The sequence below is a fragment of the Piliocolobus tephrosceles genome, chromosome 2, assembly GCF_002776525.5.
Source record: "Piliocolobus tephrosceles isolate RC106 chromosome 2, ASM277652v3, whole genome shotgun sequence".
Classification (NCBI taxonomy): Eukaryota; Metazoa; Chordata; class Mammalia; order Primates; family Cercopithecidae; genus Piliocolobus; species Piliocolobus tephrosceles.
This window is the reverse complement of record NC_045435.1, coordinates 187968358-187981704: the sequence shown is the minus strand read 5'-3', so window position 1 is coordinate 187981704 and position 13347 is coordinate 187968358. Positions and strand designations below refer to the sequence as shown.

At 36.8% G+C, this 13347-nt stretch overlaps 1 protein-coding gene and 1 long non-coding RNA gene across 5 annotated transcripts in view; one reads left to right on the top strand and one right to left on the bottom strand.

Annotated features, from left to right (window-relative positions):
* The window catches only part of LOC111544293, a 19256-nt gene extending 14455 nt beyond the window's left edge, over window positions 1-4801 (bottom strand). The window contains exons 1-2 of the long non-coding RNA XR_002732100.1: window positions 4628-4801; window positions 2858-3001 (exon numbers count right to left, since the gene is read on the bottom strand). This is a non-coding gene — a long non-coding RNA (uncharacterized LOC111544293). The remainder of the gene's footprint in view (window positions 1-2857; window positions 3002-4627) is intronic.
* Window positions 1-13347, top strand: part of FGF12 (fibroblast growth factor 12) — a 595999-nt gene that overhangs the window by 483554 nt on the left and 99098 nt on the right. The window lies entirely within an intron of this gene.

The window sequence follows — 13347 nt, the reverse complement described above, 5'->3', positions numbered from 1 at the left end:
GTGTTATATAGAGGAACTAAATAACTAGTCATAATAGTTATTTATAGTGTTATATAGAGGAACTAAATAACTAGTCATAATAAATATAGCATTTATTAGGTCCTTTTAATGTGCCAAACACTTTTGAAGAGGTTTATGTTTATTAAGCCTAACAGTAATATTATTAGGTAGGTACGATTATTATCCCTTATTTACACATGAAGGAACTGAGCAAGATTGCAGGGCTGATAACCCCTGGGTTTGGGATTCAAATGAAGAAAGTCTGTCTCCAGAGTTCACATTTAACCAGTACTGTGTATACGATCAACAAATGGCTCTATGTACGTTGATTACATCTGGTAACACTGAGTGCAGGTTAAAAAGCTATGCGATTATAGAGAAATAAAATTAGTTAAGACTGCTGAAATTTGGAAGAGAGGCATTTTTAAAAAAATTTTCTCTTATGTTCTAGTGGGTGGTTTTCACTATTTAAAAATGTCTTAGTAGGGCTGGGTGTGTTAGCTCATGCCTGTAATCTCAGCACTTTGAGAGGCCAAAGCAGGTGGATCACTTGAGGTCAGGAATTTGAGAACAACCTGGTCAACATGGTGAAACACTTTCTCTACTAAAAATACAAAAATTAGCCCAGCGTGGTGGCATGTGCCTGTAATCCCAGCTACTAGGGAGGCTGAGGCAGGAGAATCACTTGAACCCAGGAGGCGGAGGCTGCTGTGAGCCAGGATCATGCCACTGCACTCCAGCCCGGGTCACAGAGTGAGACTCCATCTCAAAAAAATAAAAAATAAAAAATGAAAAATAAAAAAAAATAAATAGGGGCCGGGCGCGGTGGCTTAAGCCTGTAATCCCAGCACTTTGGGAGGCCGAGACGGCGGATCACGAGGTCAGGAGATCGAGACCATCCTGGCTAACACGGTGAAACCCCGTCTCTACTAAAAATATAAAAACTAGCCGGGCGAGGTGGCGGGCGCCTGTAGTCCCAGCTACTCCGGAGGCTGAGGCAGGAGAATGGCATAAACCCGGGAGGCAGAGCTTGCAGTGAGCTGAGATCCGGCCATTGCACTCCAGTCCGGGCGACAGAGCGAGACTCCGCCTCAAAAAAAAATAAATAAATAAAATAAAAATGTTTTAGTAATGTGTAACATTTACATACGAAGTTCAAACTTTATTAAAGTAGGCTATTGTATTAGATTATTCTTGTATTGTTATAAAGAAATACTTGAAACTGGGTAATTTATGAAGAAAATAGTTTTGATTGGCTCACAGTTCTACAGGCTTTCTAGGAAGCATGGTGCTGGCATCCCCTTGGTTTCTAGGGAAGCCTCAGGAAGCTTACAGTCATGACAAGGCAAAGGAGGAGCAGGCATGTCACATGGCAAAATCAGAGCAAGGCGGGGGAGAAGCCACACACTCTACACAGCCAGATCTCATGCAAACCCAGAGAGAGAGTTCACTTATCATCAAGGGGATGACCTAAGCCATTCACGAGGCATCTGCCCCCATGATGCAAACATCTCCCACCAGGCTCCACCTCCAACATTGGAGATGACATTTCAAAATGAGATTTGGGCAGGGACAAATATCCAAACTATATCAGCCATCACCTAGTATGAAAGAAAAGAGCTATCTATCCCATATGGCCTCTTACTCCACTTGAAAACCCACGTCTAGAGGTCTGGGGTTAAGTCTAGTTTTAGATAAAGGCCACCACAGCACCCCAGATGGTGAAAGAGTAGATGCTTGAAGGATGAGCTCTTTGTGGAAAATTGGAAGCAGCAGAATTTGCTAGTATGTAGAGCAGATAAGTGCAGTCTGGGTAATCAGTTTATAATCCTCTAGCCTGTGATGCGAAAGTGACAAAGAAAATAGCTCCATCTGGCATAGGAAATATTTACGTTAAACATTAGGAAGAACTTCTGAGATTTCATAGTATCGTGCTGGGTTGTGTATTCATGTTTTAAAATAAAAGCTTTATCTTTAAATCTGAGATATCCATCCCTTGGGGGAACGAGGATACTCTAATAGAAACAGAAAGGATTCTTACAAAGTGGGAGGTGAAGCACCTTATAGAATAGCGAATATGTGATGTGAAAGGAGAACTATGATTTATGTCAAACTTATTAAAGGTGCATTTTTAGAAATTTGTGATTTTTGGTGCAAAATTGTCTATAATGGGTTTTTATGATTTTGAATGGCACAGAAATTATATTTTATAATTTAAAATGTTCTATAAAATTTTTAACATTGGGAGTCCATGAATAGGTTTAGGTAAATTATACAGCAAATTTCTGTATGTGCATATGAATATTTTCAGGAAGGGAAATCCATGGTTTTAATCAAATGTTTATAAATGTCCACAATGCCAAATTTACTACTATAACATCTCCACTGATATGTTACAGGAAAAGAGAGGACTGAATGGTAATTTAGGTAGATAGATAGATGATAGATATAGAGACAGATATATAAATATTCATAGACTTGGAGAATCTTTTTGGCCCCTGCTAATGTTGTTAATATTCTCATTAAAAAGAGAAGATAGAATCTTCTTATTAAACTCTCATGGGAAATGGAAATAACTAACATGTATTTAAATACCTTTAATCTATGGCCATTGAAAAGTGTAATGCATGGGAATTTTAGATGGGGGCTGCAGCTATACCTTGCACATTGTGTTTTGGCATAAAGATGGATCAGGGCATTGAGATGATACACTGGGGTTCTTCCTGGAGACGCTATGCTGCCAGTCAGTCAAACATAGTTATCTAAGATGCATTAATCAACCATGTAACCTGTGATTCCCTCTCAGATGAAATCACCTCTCCAAGGACTAAGACTCAATTAAACCTCCATTGCTTACCTTAGTGACATCTGTTCTTCGCATTGTCAGGAAATCTGTTGTCATTATTTAGAAAGCAGCCTTTCAGGTTTCATGTGATTGAAGACTACAGGTGCCAAAAATTTAAATTAGCATGAAACATCTGATTCCTCAAGGCATCGGTTCCTTGAAGCAAATAACCAATGAGAAGAGATTTATTTCTCTTTCATAATTCAGACTTTTATTGCTTTTACTTTAGTAAGAACTTTATTGAGATATGTCACTTCATAGACATTTTTTCTTGAGTTTCTTTTCCTTTTGTTAGTTTTGTAAAAGTGTACTTATGCATGTGTGAGGTCGTGTGTGTGTGGGGGGGGGTGTTTCAAAAGAGCAAATAGACTTTTGAAAAGAACGTGGTTAATAAAGCCATTTGGGTTAGTAATACAGGATGGAGTAAGATTGATGGAGCAGCAGAAAAAAATGGAATGTATTCAAAGTTTCTAATTAACATATTCATTTTATTAGCTACCATTTTCTCACTAAAGGACTCTTTTGACTCTGGCAGTTGCTATTGCTATGACATATTTTAATTTATACCCTAAAACCAAGTGGAATATATGTCTTCATAGGTAAAATATAGCAAGATAGAAATTAGACAGAGTCTAATATTTGACACTTATTGGAGAAAGCCTCTCTCTGACATTCCTTTGACCGAAACTCCTAGTTAACATGTTGTCTGTTACTTGGGAGGGCAGTAAACCTATTAAATTACTTAAAGTAATTTATTTAACTGGGGGTTACTTAAAGTAAACCCCCACTTGGTTGTTCATTTTCATCTTCATCCAGCTTTTCATTTGTTTAGCAAACATTGAATGTCCCCTATATATAAGGCCCTATCTGGGCTTAACATTGTGCAAGTCCTGAAATTAATAAGAAATAATTTCTGCATTTAAGAAGGGTCTTAGACATAACCAAAGTACAAGGTAGATTAAGGATCATAATATGACAGACTGGTAAACAGAACGCTGTGGAAACATAGAGAAAGCAAGTAATTTAAACTGAGCAGTCAGAGAAGATTGCATGAAAATACAGTATTTTGTTATGCCTTTGAAGGACCACAGTACCAGTTTGGCAGGTAGAGAAGGAGAAAGGGTGCTAAGTACTTCCAACTTAAGGAAAACATTAATTTATTAAGTGCTTTTTTATGTGCAAAACAATCTGCTAAATGAATTCTTTCCTATGAGCCAATTCTTTATCCCCATAATGCATAGAAGAAAATGGAAGCTTGCAGAGATTCAGTTTATTTTCAGGCCAAAAGAAAGAGCAAGTAACAGAGTCACTGCCATATTTGCTAAGCTGAAAGGCATTTCTTTTTTTCATTATTGTGTCAGAGAGAGGTTGGCAAACCTTTGCTTAAAGAGCCAGATAGTAAATATTGTGGGCTTTTTACACTACACAATCTGTGTCACAATTACTCACCTCTGCCATGGTATACACCAGACTCTCTGGTGTATAGCTTAAAAGCAGCCATACGCCATAAGTAAATGAATGAGCATGGCTGTGTTAAAAAAAACAAAAACAAAACCTCATTTATGGATATTGAAAATTAAATTTTACACAGTTTTCATGTTTCTTCAAATATTCTTCTTTTTAATTTCTGAACTATTTAAAAATGTTAAAACTGTTCTTTGCTCCTGACTGTACAGAATCAGGAGGTGGGCTGGATTTGTCCTGTGGGACATACTTTGCTGACCCTTGATGCTTTATCAATACTTATCATGACAAATAATTAAGAAAGAAAGAGCCGCTTACCCTTTCTATGAGGCCCTTCGCATCACACAACTCCCGGGTCTTCATTTGATTCTTAGTCCATCTGAATAGCACTGCCTGCAATTGTGGACTCTGCAGTTTGAGTGACCAGTAAACTCCCAACACCGAGGAATATAACATCGCATGTTACTTCCTCTTACACAGATGCATCTGTTGAAAAAGAGTAGGTTAAAAAATCATCTGAGATGAGACTTGACTCTGTTATTGAACAAAGAAATGTTTCCAGGCCAGCTCTTCAAGTGAACAAAGTTGTGTCATACTTAAGTTACCTTGTTTGTCAGTCTTTAAAGAGCGAGGGCTTTTTATGTTTTGTCCTTTATCTTCAATGATTCCCTTTTTTATTAAAAAATATGAAAAAAACCCTGAAGGTTGACTTACTTATAAAGTGAAAATGATGCAAGCCTGATGATGTCCTTAGAAAGCGTTGATGATATCCTGTATACTTGAATATACCTAGTGAGTTCTAACACACCTGAATGGCCTTGATGTAGACCAGAACATTTAGAGAGACAGAGACAAAGCAGCTGGCATCAGACAGTGGATCCCAGGGACGTTTTAAGGTTCACTAGACATTTGCTGTAAGTTTCTAGGGCTAGACTTCTGGAATTCCACTCTTGTTGGTTGAGAAGTAGAGTCTTGATAACCAGGAGTATGTTAGAGATTTTCGTGGAGGTCTGTCTGACTGCAAAGGCTCTAGGAGTCAGGTCATTTTAACATTCTACTCAATAAAGTATAAAGTGTGACCCTGGCAATGTATCTATCCTGTCTGCACATCAGTTTCCTCTTCTGGAAAGTGGGGGTAATAATAGCTACTTCCTTAGGTTGATTAGAGGACTAAATAAGAAAATAAATCATTTTGATTATTTTAATTACCCTCTTTTCGAATTTTTGTTTACCCTTTTCTCCAGAATTAAAATAGAATTCATATTTTCTACATTCCTGATTTATCTATTATGAATGCAAGCTTTTTTTGCTTTGACCCTTTTGGATTCCACACTAAATGTGAAAAAAAATCATCTCTTATTTTTGTTTTATCAATATTGTCAAAAAATATGATATACCCAGGCAATTGTATTATTTAGCTTTTAGGAAAAGGTTTCCTTTTTGAAAGTCATTTTGTTGATGGTATGAATTAACACAAAATATTAGGTCAATTTAGTTATCGTGTGCTTGGAGAATATTTATTCATTCTGGAGATTTCTGGATGTGCTATATAGTTATGGTGATTTATGAAAACAAATCGGAATACTCTGCCAAATTTTTAACAAGAATCTAAGTCATAATGAGATATTAGTTTACTTGATGGGAGAATTGATTCGTTTGATTTTTCCTAAGGGAAAACAGTGTTTCAGGCTTTAAAGATGAAATATGACATAACATTAGATCCTCTTTAGGCTCAGTAAGGAAAGTTTGCTTTAAGTTTGCAGAACTTTGAAGCTCAGTTTTAGTCTGCATACTGATGTTAACTGTTTAAGATGATTTTGCGTCAAAGAAGAGGAAGATAGGATGTTTTGTTGAACTGCATTTATGAGCCTTAGAGTGCATATTTAGACTAAAGTGTCGTTCCATTTGGTCCTAACATCTGTAAGGTATTAAGTAATGTCTTACTGGAGTTTTGATATACAGTATTGGAAGTTTATTTCCTCTGATTTACTTTCAAAAGTCAATTTCATTTAGTTCAGAAAATTCCAGCATAGCCAGCATATCTCGTTGTTGTGTTTAAACCAATGTTTCTCAACTTGGCTGCACTTGAGAACTTCATGGAGCATTAAAAAGGATACTTCATCCCTGGACTCATATGCATATTTAATTGGTTTGGAGTGTGGCCCAGGAGTAGGTTTTTTTTCTTTTCTTTTCCCCCCTTTTTTGATATTTTTAAAAGAACACCAGATGATTGTAACAAGTAGTTTTGGTTGAAAACCAGTAGTATAAATTAGCATTTCTCAAACTGTAATGCATGTATAAACCACCTGGGAATTTTGTTAAAATATGGATTCTGATTCTTCTGTAGTTCTGGGATGGGACATTGACGGGATTAATACTGCAGAGTCAAAGACCGTATTTTCAATAAGGAAAGGTCTAAGCTAAGTCCCAATTTAGTTAGAAAACATTTTTATCAATCAATGCCCTGATACTAAATAATTATTTATGAAATAATTAATGTTTACCTAGTTACTCAAAATAATGTCATACTCAACATTTTAAAATGGACCGTTTTTCCTGCCATATTGTTTGATTCAATCGTACATTTTCTGAGCACCTATTATATACTCACTATTTTGCTAGATTTGCAGGGAATGTACACAGTAGAAAAATAGAAACCCTATGCTTAAATAGCTCAAAGAGGACCAGAGCGTTTATGCTAATGACCGTAATTCAAAGGAAAAGGCTGATAAGTAAAATTTTTGATTTTATAGTTAATTTTGAGGTATTATGCCTTTTTGTTAGAGACACTTTTTACATTTTAGAAATTCTTGAAATCTGACATCTTTTCTTTCTCTCTCCCTCTCTGCAGGATGCGTGTGTGTGTATGGGGGAGTAGTTCTTAGGGGCTTTTATCTACTCTTTGATGAGTTTATACAAAGCAACTAGAGGAGCACTTGATTGGAAAAAAAATTACAGTCACGTGTCACTTAATGATTGAGATACATGTGAGAAATGCATCCTCAGGCAATTTTGTCACTGAACAAACATCATGGAGTATACTTAGATAAACCTAGATGTCAGAGCCTACTAGACACCTGGGCTTAATGGTATAGACTATGGTTCCTGTGCTATAAACCTGTATGGTATTATACTGAATACTGTAGGCAGTTGTAACATAGTGATATTTGTGTATCTAAACATAGAAAGGTACAGTAAAAATATAGTATTCTACTCTTATGGGACCATCTTCTCATATGTAGTACATTGTTGATCAACACATCGTTATGTGGCACATGACTATATATACCATAATTACATAATAGTAACTGTCTGCAGTCAGATCTAAAAACCATTTTGAAAACTACTCATATTAGAATACATTTTAGAGCTTAACATGCAATGGAGACATTTTTTGTCTTCAAAAAAGTGTTTTTGAATCTCTTTCAAGAAATTTAACAAAGTGATCCACAGCTCAGTTGCCAAAGGAATTAAAAGCAAAGTTTATGCCTCCCCACGGCCAGCATACTTGTACAAAACAAATGTCAAAAGCTGCACCTGGGGAACTTGGAATGGTTTAATTTACGTGTATGGAGTTAGCACAAAATTCATAGCAGTCTGTCACAAAGGTTTGTTAGCTAATTGCTGTGTTTTAAATAAGTGTGAATTTTAACAACACTGTTTAAGAGCCTGCTGTCTCCCTTCCTCTTGGCACACCTAGGGGTTCAAGCTATTATCTGAACACATTTTCTAATTCTTCAAGTACTAAGGGGGCACCTCTGTTGTCTTTCACAGTCAGTCCCCCTCCTTAATAAAATCAGCTAGAAACATTCTCAGGAAAACAGCCCATAAGGCAGAATTTTCATGGGCCACTGCTACTATTTTTTTCTTCACACGCTTCTTTCCCCAGAAAGCACAAACAATTCAGACTGTCCCACAGGCTGCTGGAGATATCACATATTGAGTTTTCCTAGTCTGACTCTACATAAAATTACTTTAGGTAGGGAGAATTCATTTAACTAACTAAAAAGCTCATCTGTTTGTAACCAGTGTGTTTGACAGAAGCTCATGATACAAGCAAAACAAATTTTCTTTTCTCTCTCTGTCCTCCTTGCACTACAGTGTGGCATAATTTTCATGTGTTCCTGGACATAACCTCTGGCAGAGCCATGACATCTCCACAGCTCTACAGACACTTTAAATCACAAACAAAACACAGTGCCAATTCGGTAATTAGAATGGAGTCCAAGGTATTAATCCAAACTTAAAAGCTGGTGGAATCAACAGTTACATCCTCCCCCAGGTGAGGTTTGCTTGAGTGCGGAAGCCTGTGGTTGGGAATGGAGGTATAGCATTAGTTCCTCTTTCTTAGAGTCTCTTACTACCTAGATGCTGTATTAGCTCTACAGGGACCAAGGTGATGTGTAGAGCGGAGAAGGTGTAAAAATAGTACAGTTCTTGTTTACCTGGTGGCTTCATAAACCCTCAGCCACCCATGGCTGATGTTTGAAGTTGAGGTTTTCAGGTAGACCAGGGCAATATAAAAGCCATCTTTTTTTGCTTTCATAAGTGTTTTCATGGAATCTTTAAAGATTCCTTTCTGGATTCTCTCACCCGCAGTTCCCTTAACTGACATTTCTATTGCAGATAATTCCTTTGTGGCTCCTTCGTCAGCCCCTGCGTACCCTGTGGTGTATGGCCAGTCTCTTTGTGGTGAGGTCCCTTGATCCCTGTACCCCAGTTTAGCTTATCCAAAGTGACTCCCCACCCCCATCTGTCTTGACCTACATCTGATCCAGACAAAACCCTATACATCCTTGGTTCTCACAACTTCTGGGGGTTGTACCCTATCTCAATACGGCGGTACTCTCCTGTCTGTTTCTGCTATCAAAGCAGCGAGTCAGACTTTCAGTCTCTGTATATATTTCTCTGGCATGGGTTAGAGCCTAGTAAAGTTTAACTTTCTAAGAAATGAGTCAGGGCCCTGTCCTTTGTGTCTTTCTGTTGCAGAGAGATAACACCTCTCAGCCCTCCCTCCACAGAGGCAGGAAAGGGGACTCACAACACAGCAGTCGCTTTCTCTGGAGAAATCTGATAACAAGTTTTCTCCAAAATTCTATTTCTGACCCTTGGACCTCTATTTATACCTTGTGCTACCTGAGAGGTCCGACAGTCATGGAATATGTTCTCCCGCATCACATGTGTAAATTCTGCATATGGTGATTTGTGTAATATGCGGGTTGTATTATGGTAGGCACTGGGTTGATTCTACTGTGAAATCTGAGGCAGGAAGAATCCCAGTCCAAGGATCTGTTACGCATTTTAACAAGTTGAGGATGAACAGAATCCAATTTAGTGTGATTTCTTTGCCACTGAATAAACACTATTAGTTGGGCACAGTAAAAATTTGGTGGGAGATCAAAGATGTTTAAAATATAACATTTGTCTTCATTGGCAAACAACATATTTGGGAAAGTCAGATATGCTGTAAATAGCTAAATATAGATGAATATGCCTGTGAGGTACACTTGCCTAAACTACCCTTTTATGGTATCTTGTAGTTTGTCAAGTCAGAAGGTTTTGTACTTGGCAAAGGGAAAACTAGTTTGCTAGGCATAGGGACATTTTGACATGATGATTTTGGTTTGGAGATTGGTTATTGATTACTATCGCAGAGAAGCTTCAAGTGACAGAAGATTTGGTTGGGGAAGAAAAAAGATGTAACCGCGAAGTATGAACTTAGCCTTAGTCCACATATTTTACTGAGTAATTTCTGTCAGCAAAAGCATCCACAATGAAGACGTTCAGCCATTAGAGACATATATGAGAACGCCACGGAGAATCCCACCTACGAGATCAGCTAACTATTAAGAATTCTGGCGTTAGTCCTAGGTGTGAATCATTGATTGTGAAATCCCACACCCCGTTTATTTTCATTGCTGCATCCTATGCTTCAGCAAACTTTTCCTTCAACCATTACCTAAAGTTCAACTATTTCCACTATTTTGTGGTAAGAACATATTTATTGTATTTTTGTATCTTATACAAAAAGAGGGGATTTTTGATTGTTTCTTCTTTGAGGAAATATTTTTAAACTCCCCTCAATCTACAGATTTCTTTAGCGAAGAAAGTACAAAACCACCCCTATTTCTACTTACAGACATTTCCTAAAACAGTTTTTTCCTCTCATGGGAAAATTATTGCCATGAATATTTATACAGGACATGTCAGAGACTTAGTGCATTTTACCCATACACTTAGAATTTCCTTGTTCCAATCGAATGCTTCTGGAGTTTTTAAATAACATAATTGTGCTCAGCTCACTCAATTCATTTTTTCCTCTATTTTATGGATATATTGTCAGCTATGTTTTACATATAGAAAATTGTTGTACAGCCATTAGACCATAGCCTTAACATCTATTGTTATTATAGTTCTTTTTCATCACCCCAAAATAATTTTTAAAATTCCAATACAACTGTTATCTTACGATGCAGTATTTTCATTATGAAGCTTTCCCTTATTCAGTTTCTTAGCAAAACATTTTCTGATACTAGACCGATATTTTCCACTTAGATTCTGTTTTGCAGTCATATTAATCAAGCTCAACCCATGACCTTGAAACAGGATGAAATAGACGAATTGCCCTTGGGTATAATGAATTGACACAGGAAAAGCTACTCATGATGGATCTTAAATGCAACCAAGTAATTTGCTTAGATTCTCCAGAGAATGATTTTATATTCTCTATTAGGATGTGTTTAACTGAATAACTGCAGTTACATAAGTAATAGTGATGGCAGTGCAGATAAGGGGGATAAATGTACATGCAAATGCAAACACGCACATCACACGTACATTTAATAAAATCTGATTCGTTAGTGACGCATATTTCTTCAGTTGCTAAGCATTGATGACAGCATATCATATTCAAAGATTTATAGAAACACGATTTTTCACAACTCGTTGTTCACTGCTTTCTTTCTGTTTATGTGGAACATGAATTTCTTTCATATATCATTACTTGAGGAACTTCTAGTTATCACTCTGCCCATTTGTGTTAATCTGCTTTTGAATCACCCAGAAGTTTTTATACTTTCCTTAATAGTATAAAAATAAAATGCTTCAAAAACCTTTAAATCTTCATATGGATTACCACAGAGCAAAAGATTAAGGTATCCAATATTAACCTGCTCCAATTTAAAAAGAAAAATGAATCAATTCCATACTGTTTATGCTTTAAATACATTTTTCTTACAAACTATACTGTTTAAATCAATTATGTTAACTACTATTGTTTATTTTATTGATTGATTGATTGACTGATTGATTGAGAAAGGATCTCAGTCTGTCACGCAGCTGGAGTGCAGTGGCGTGACTTTAGCTCACTGCAACCCCCACCTCCCAGGTTCAAGTGATTCCCCTGCCTCAGCCTCCTGAGTAGCTGGGACTACACGTGTGCACCACCACACCTGGTTAATTTTTGTGTTTTTAGTAAAGATGGGGTTTTGCTATATTGGCCATGCTGATCTCAAACTTCTGGCCTCAAGTGACCCATCCACCTTGGCCTCCCAAATTGCTGGGATTACAGACATGAGTCATTGCACCCAGCCCTATTTTTAAAATTATATTTATTATCATATTTTCTTATATTTTTCCTCGTGCAAAATTTTCCTGGTTCCTCTCTCCCCTGCAAACAAACAAACAAACAAACAAAAACAACCTTTACTTTGTAAAGTGTCTGTTCGTTTTTTTTTTTTTTTTTTATCACTGCCTTACTAATATGCAAGCTTCACTGGTCCTGAATCACACAGGATAGGGTAAGGATTGGAATTTAGGAGTTTGATTCTCAGACATTTGCTGCATGTCAAGCCCTCTCAGAAGTCAAGCCGAAGTTCAAAAATGGAATAATGTCGTTTAGAAGTTGCTCACCCTAATTTTGTATAAAGTGTAAATTTGTATTCCTTGTTATGAAATGAGGAGAAAGCCAATTTTCCTGTGACCATGGAAAACTCTTCCAAGGGAGACTTCTGGCAAAGTAGTATTTTCATGCTTAAGAGTAAAAACACAAACAAAAATCTCTCCCTAGTCAACTAACTAGAACATTTGGTTAACTCAACCAGTCAGCAAAATCAGCACCAAAATATGTTTCATGAAATAGATGAACTACACGTAGCCACCACTGCACCATTTGTGGAAGTTAAAATGGCTCTGAACAGAAGATATGGAGAAACCTATTCTTTAAGAAGTCAAAATCCCAAGATAATGATGGATAAGGGTTTCAGAGAAATACTCGAAAGTCAGGGATGAGCACGATTACAAGCAATATGTGTGCAACTGACACAGGGATTAGAGCTTCGTCTGTCACTCCATGATGTTGATATAGAGATCATTTGGGTGATGGACAGGCTATGTTTTGATTGCTATTGAATAGGAAATTGGGTCTAAATAACACGGTGGCAAAACTAGGACATAAATTGAAAATTCTGGTTCTATAGCTAAACGCTAATACTGAGACTTTGACAGGGCTTTTGATACTAATAAAATTACCCCCAAAAGATATGGGAAGGTACTTGTTTAATCTGATAAAATGTAGGAAAATTAGAAAAGGCATGTAGCAATGATGGTACTGGTTTAATATTTTGAAGAATAACCAAGTCTCGTGATATTATCTGCACAGAGTTCTCTTACAGTTTTGCAAAAACCAAGCACTAGTAAGATCTTGCATTTAGTCTATGGGAGCATAATTACAATTTATGAGCTTATGGGAAACAGCTACTGAAGGGTGAGATTTTTCTGAGGAGCATAATTCTTGAAATCCAGACATGGAAACTAGTGATGGTGAAAACAAATATTAATTTCCGTATAGTCACTAACCAGATCCAAGCTAATTAAACGAAAGTCCAAGAGCTCAAGAAAACTCAGTTCAAATTGCCTGAATTTAGGAATGCTCATTATTCATCTGTTCTGCTATCTCCATAAATAATTTTGTCAAATAAAACTGTACTTGAAATTATTCTTCAATAAGACTTTTAAAACCTACTTTACTATTTTTATGC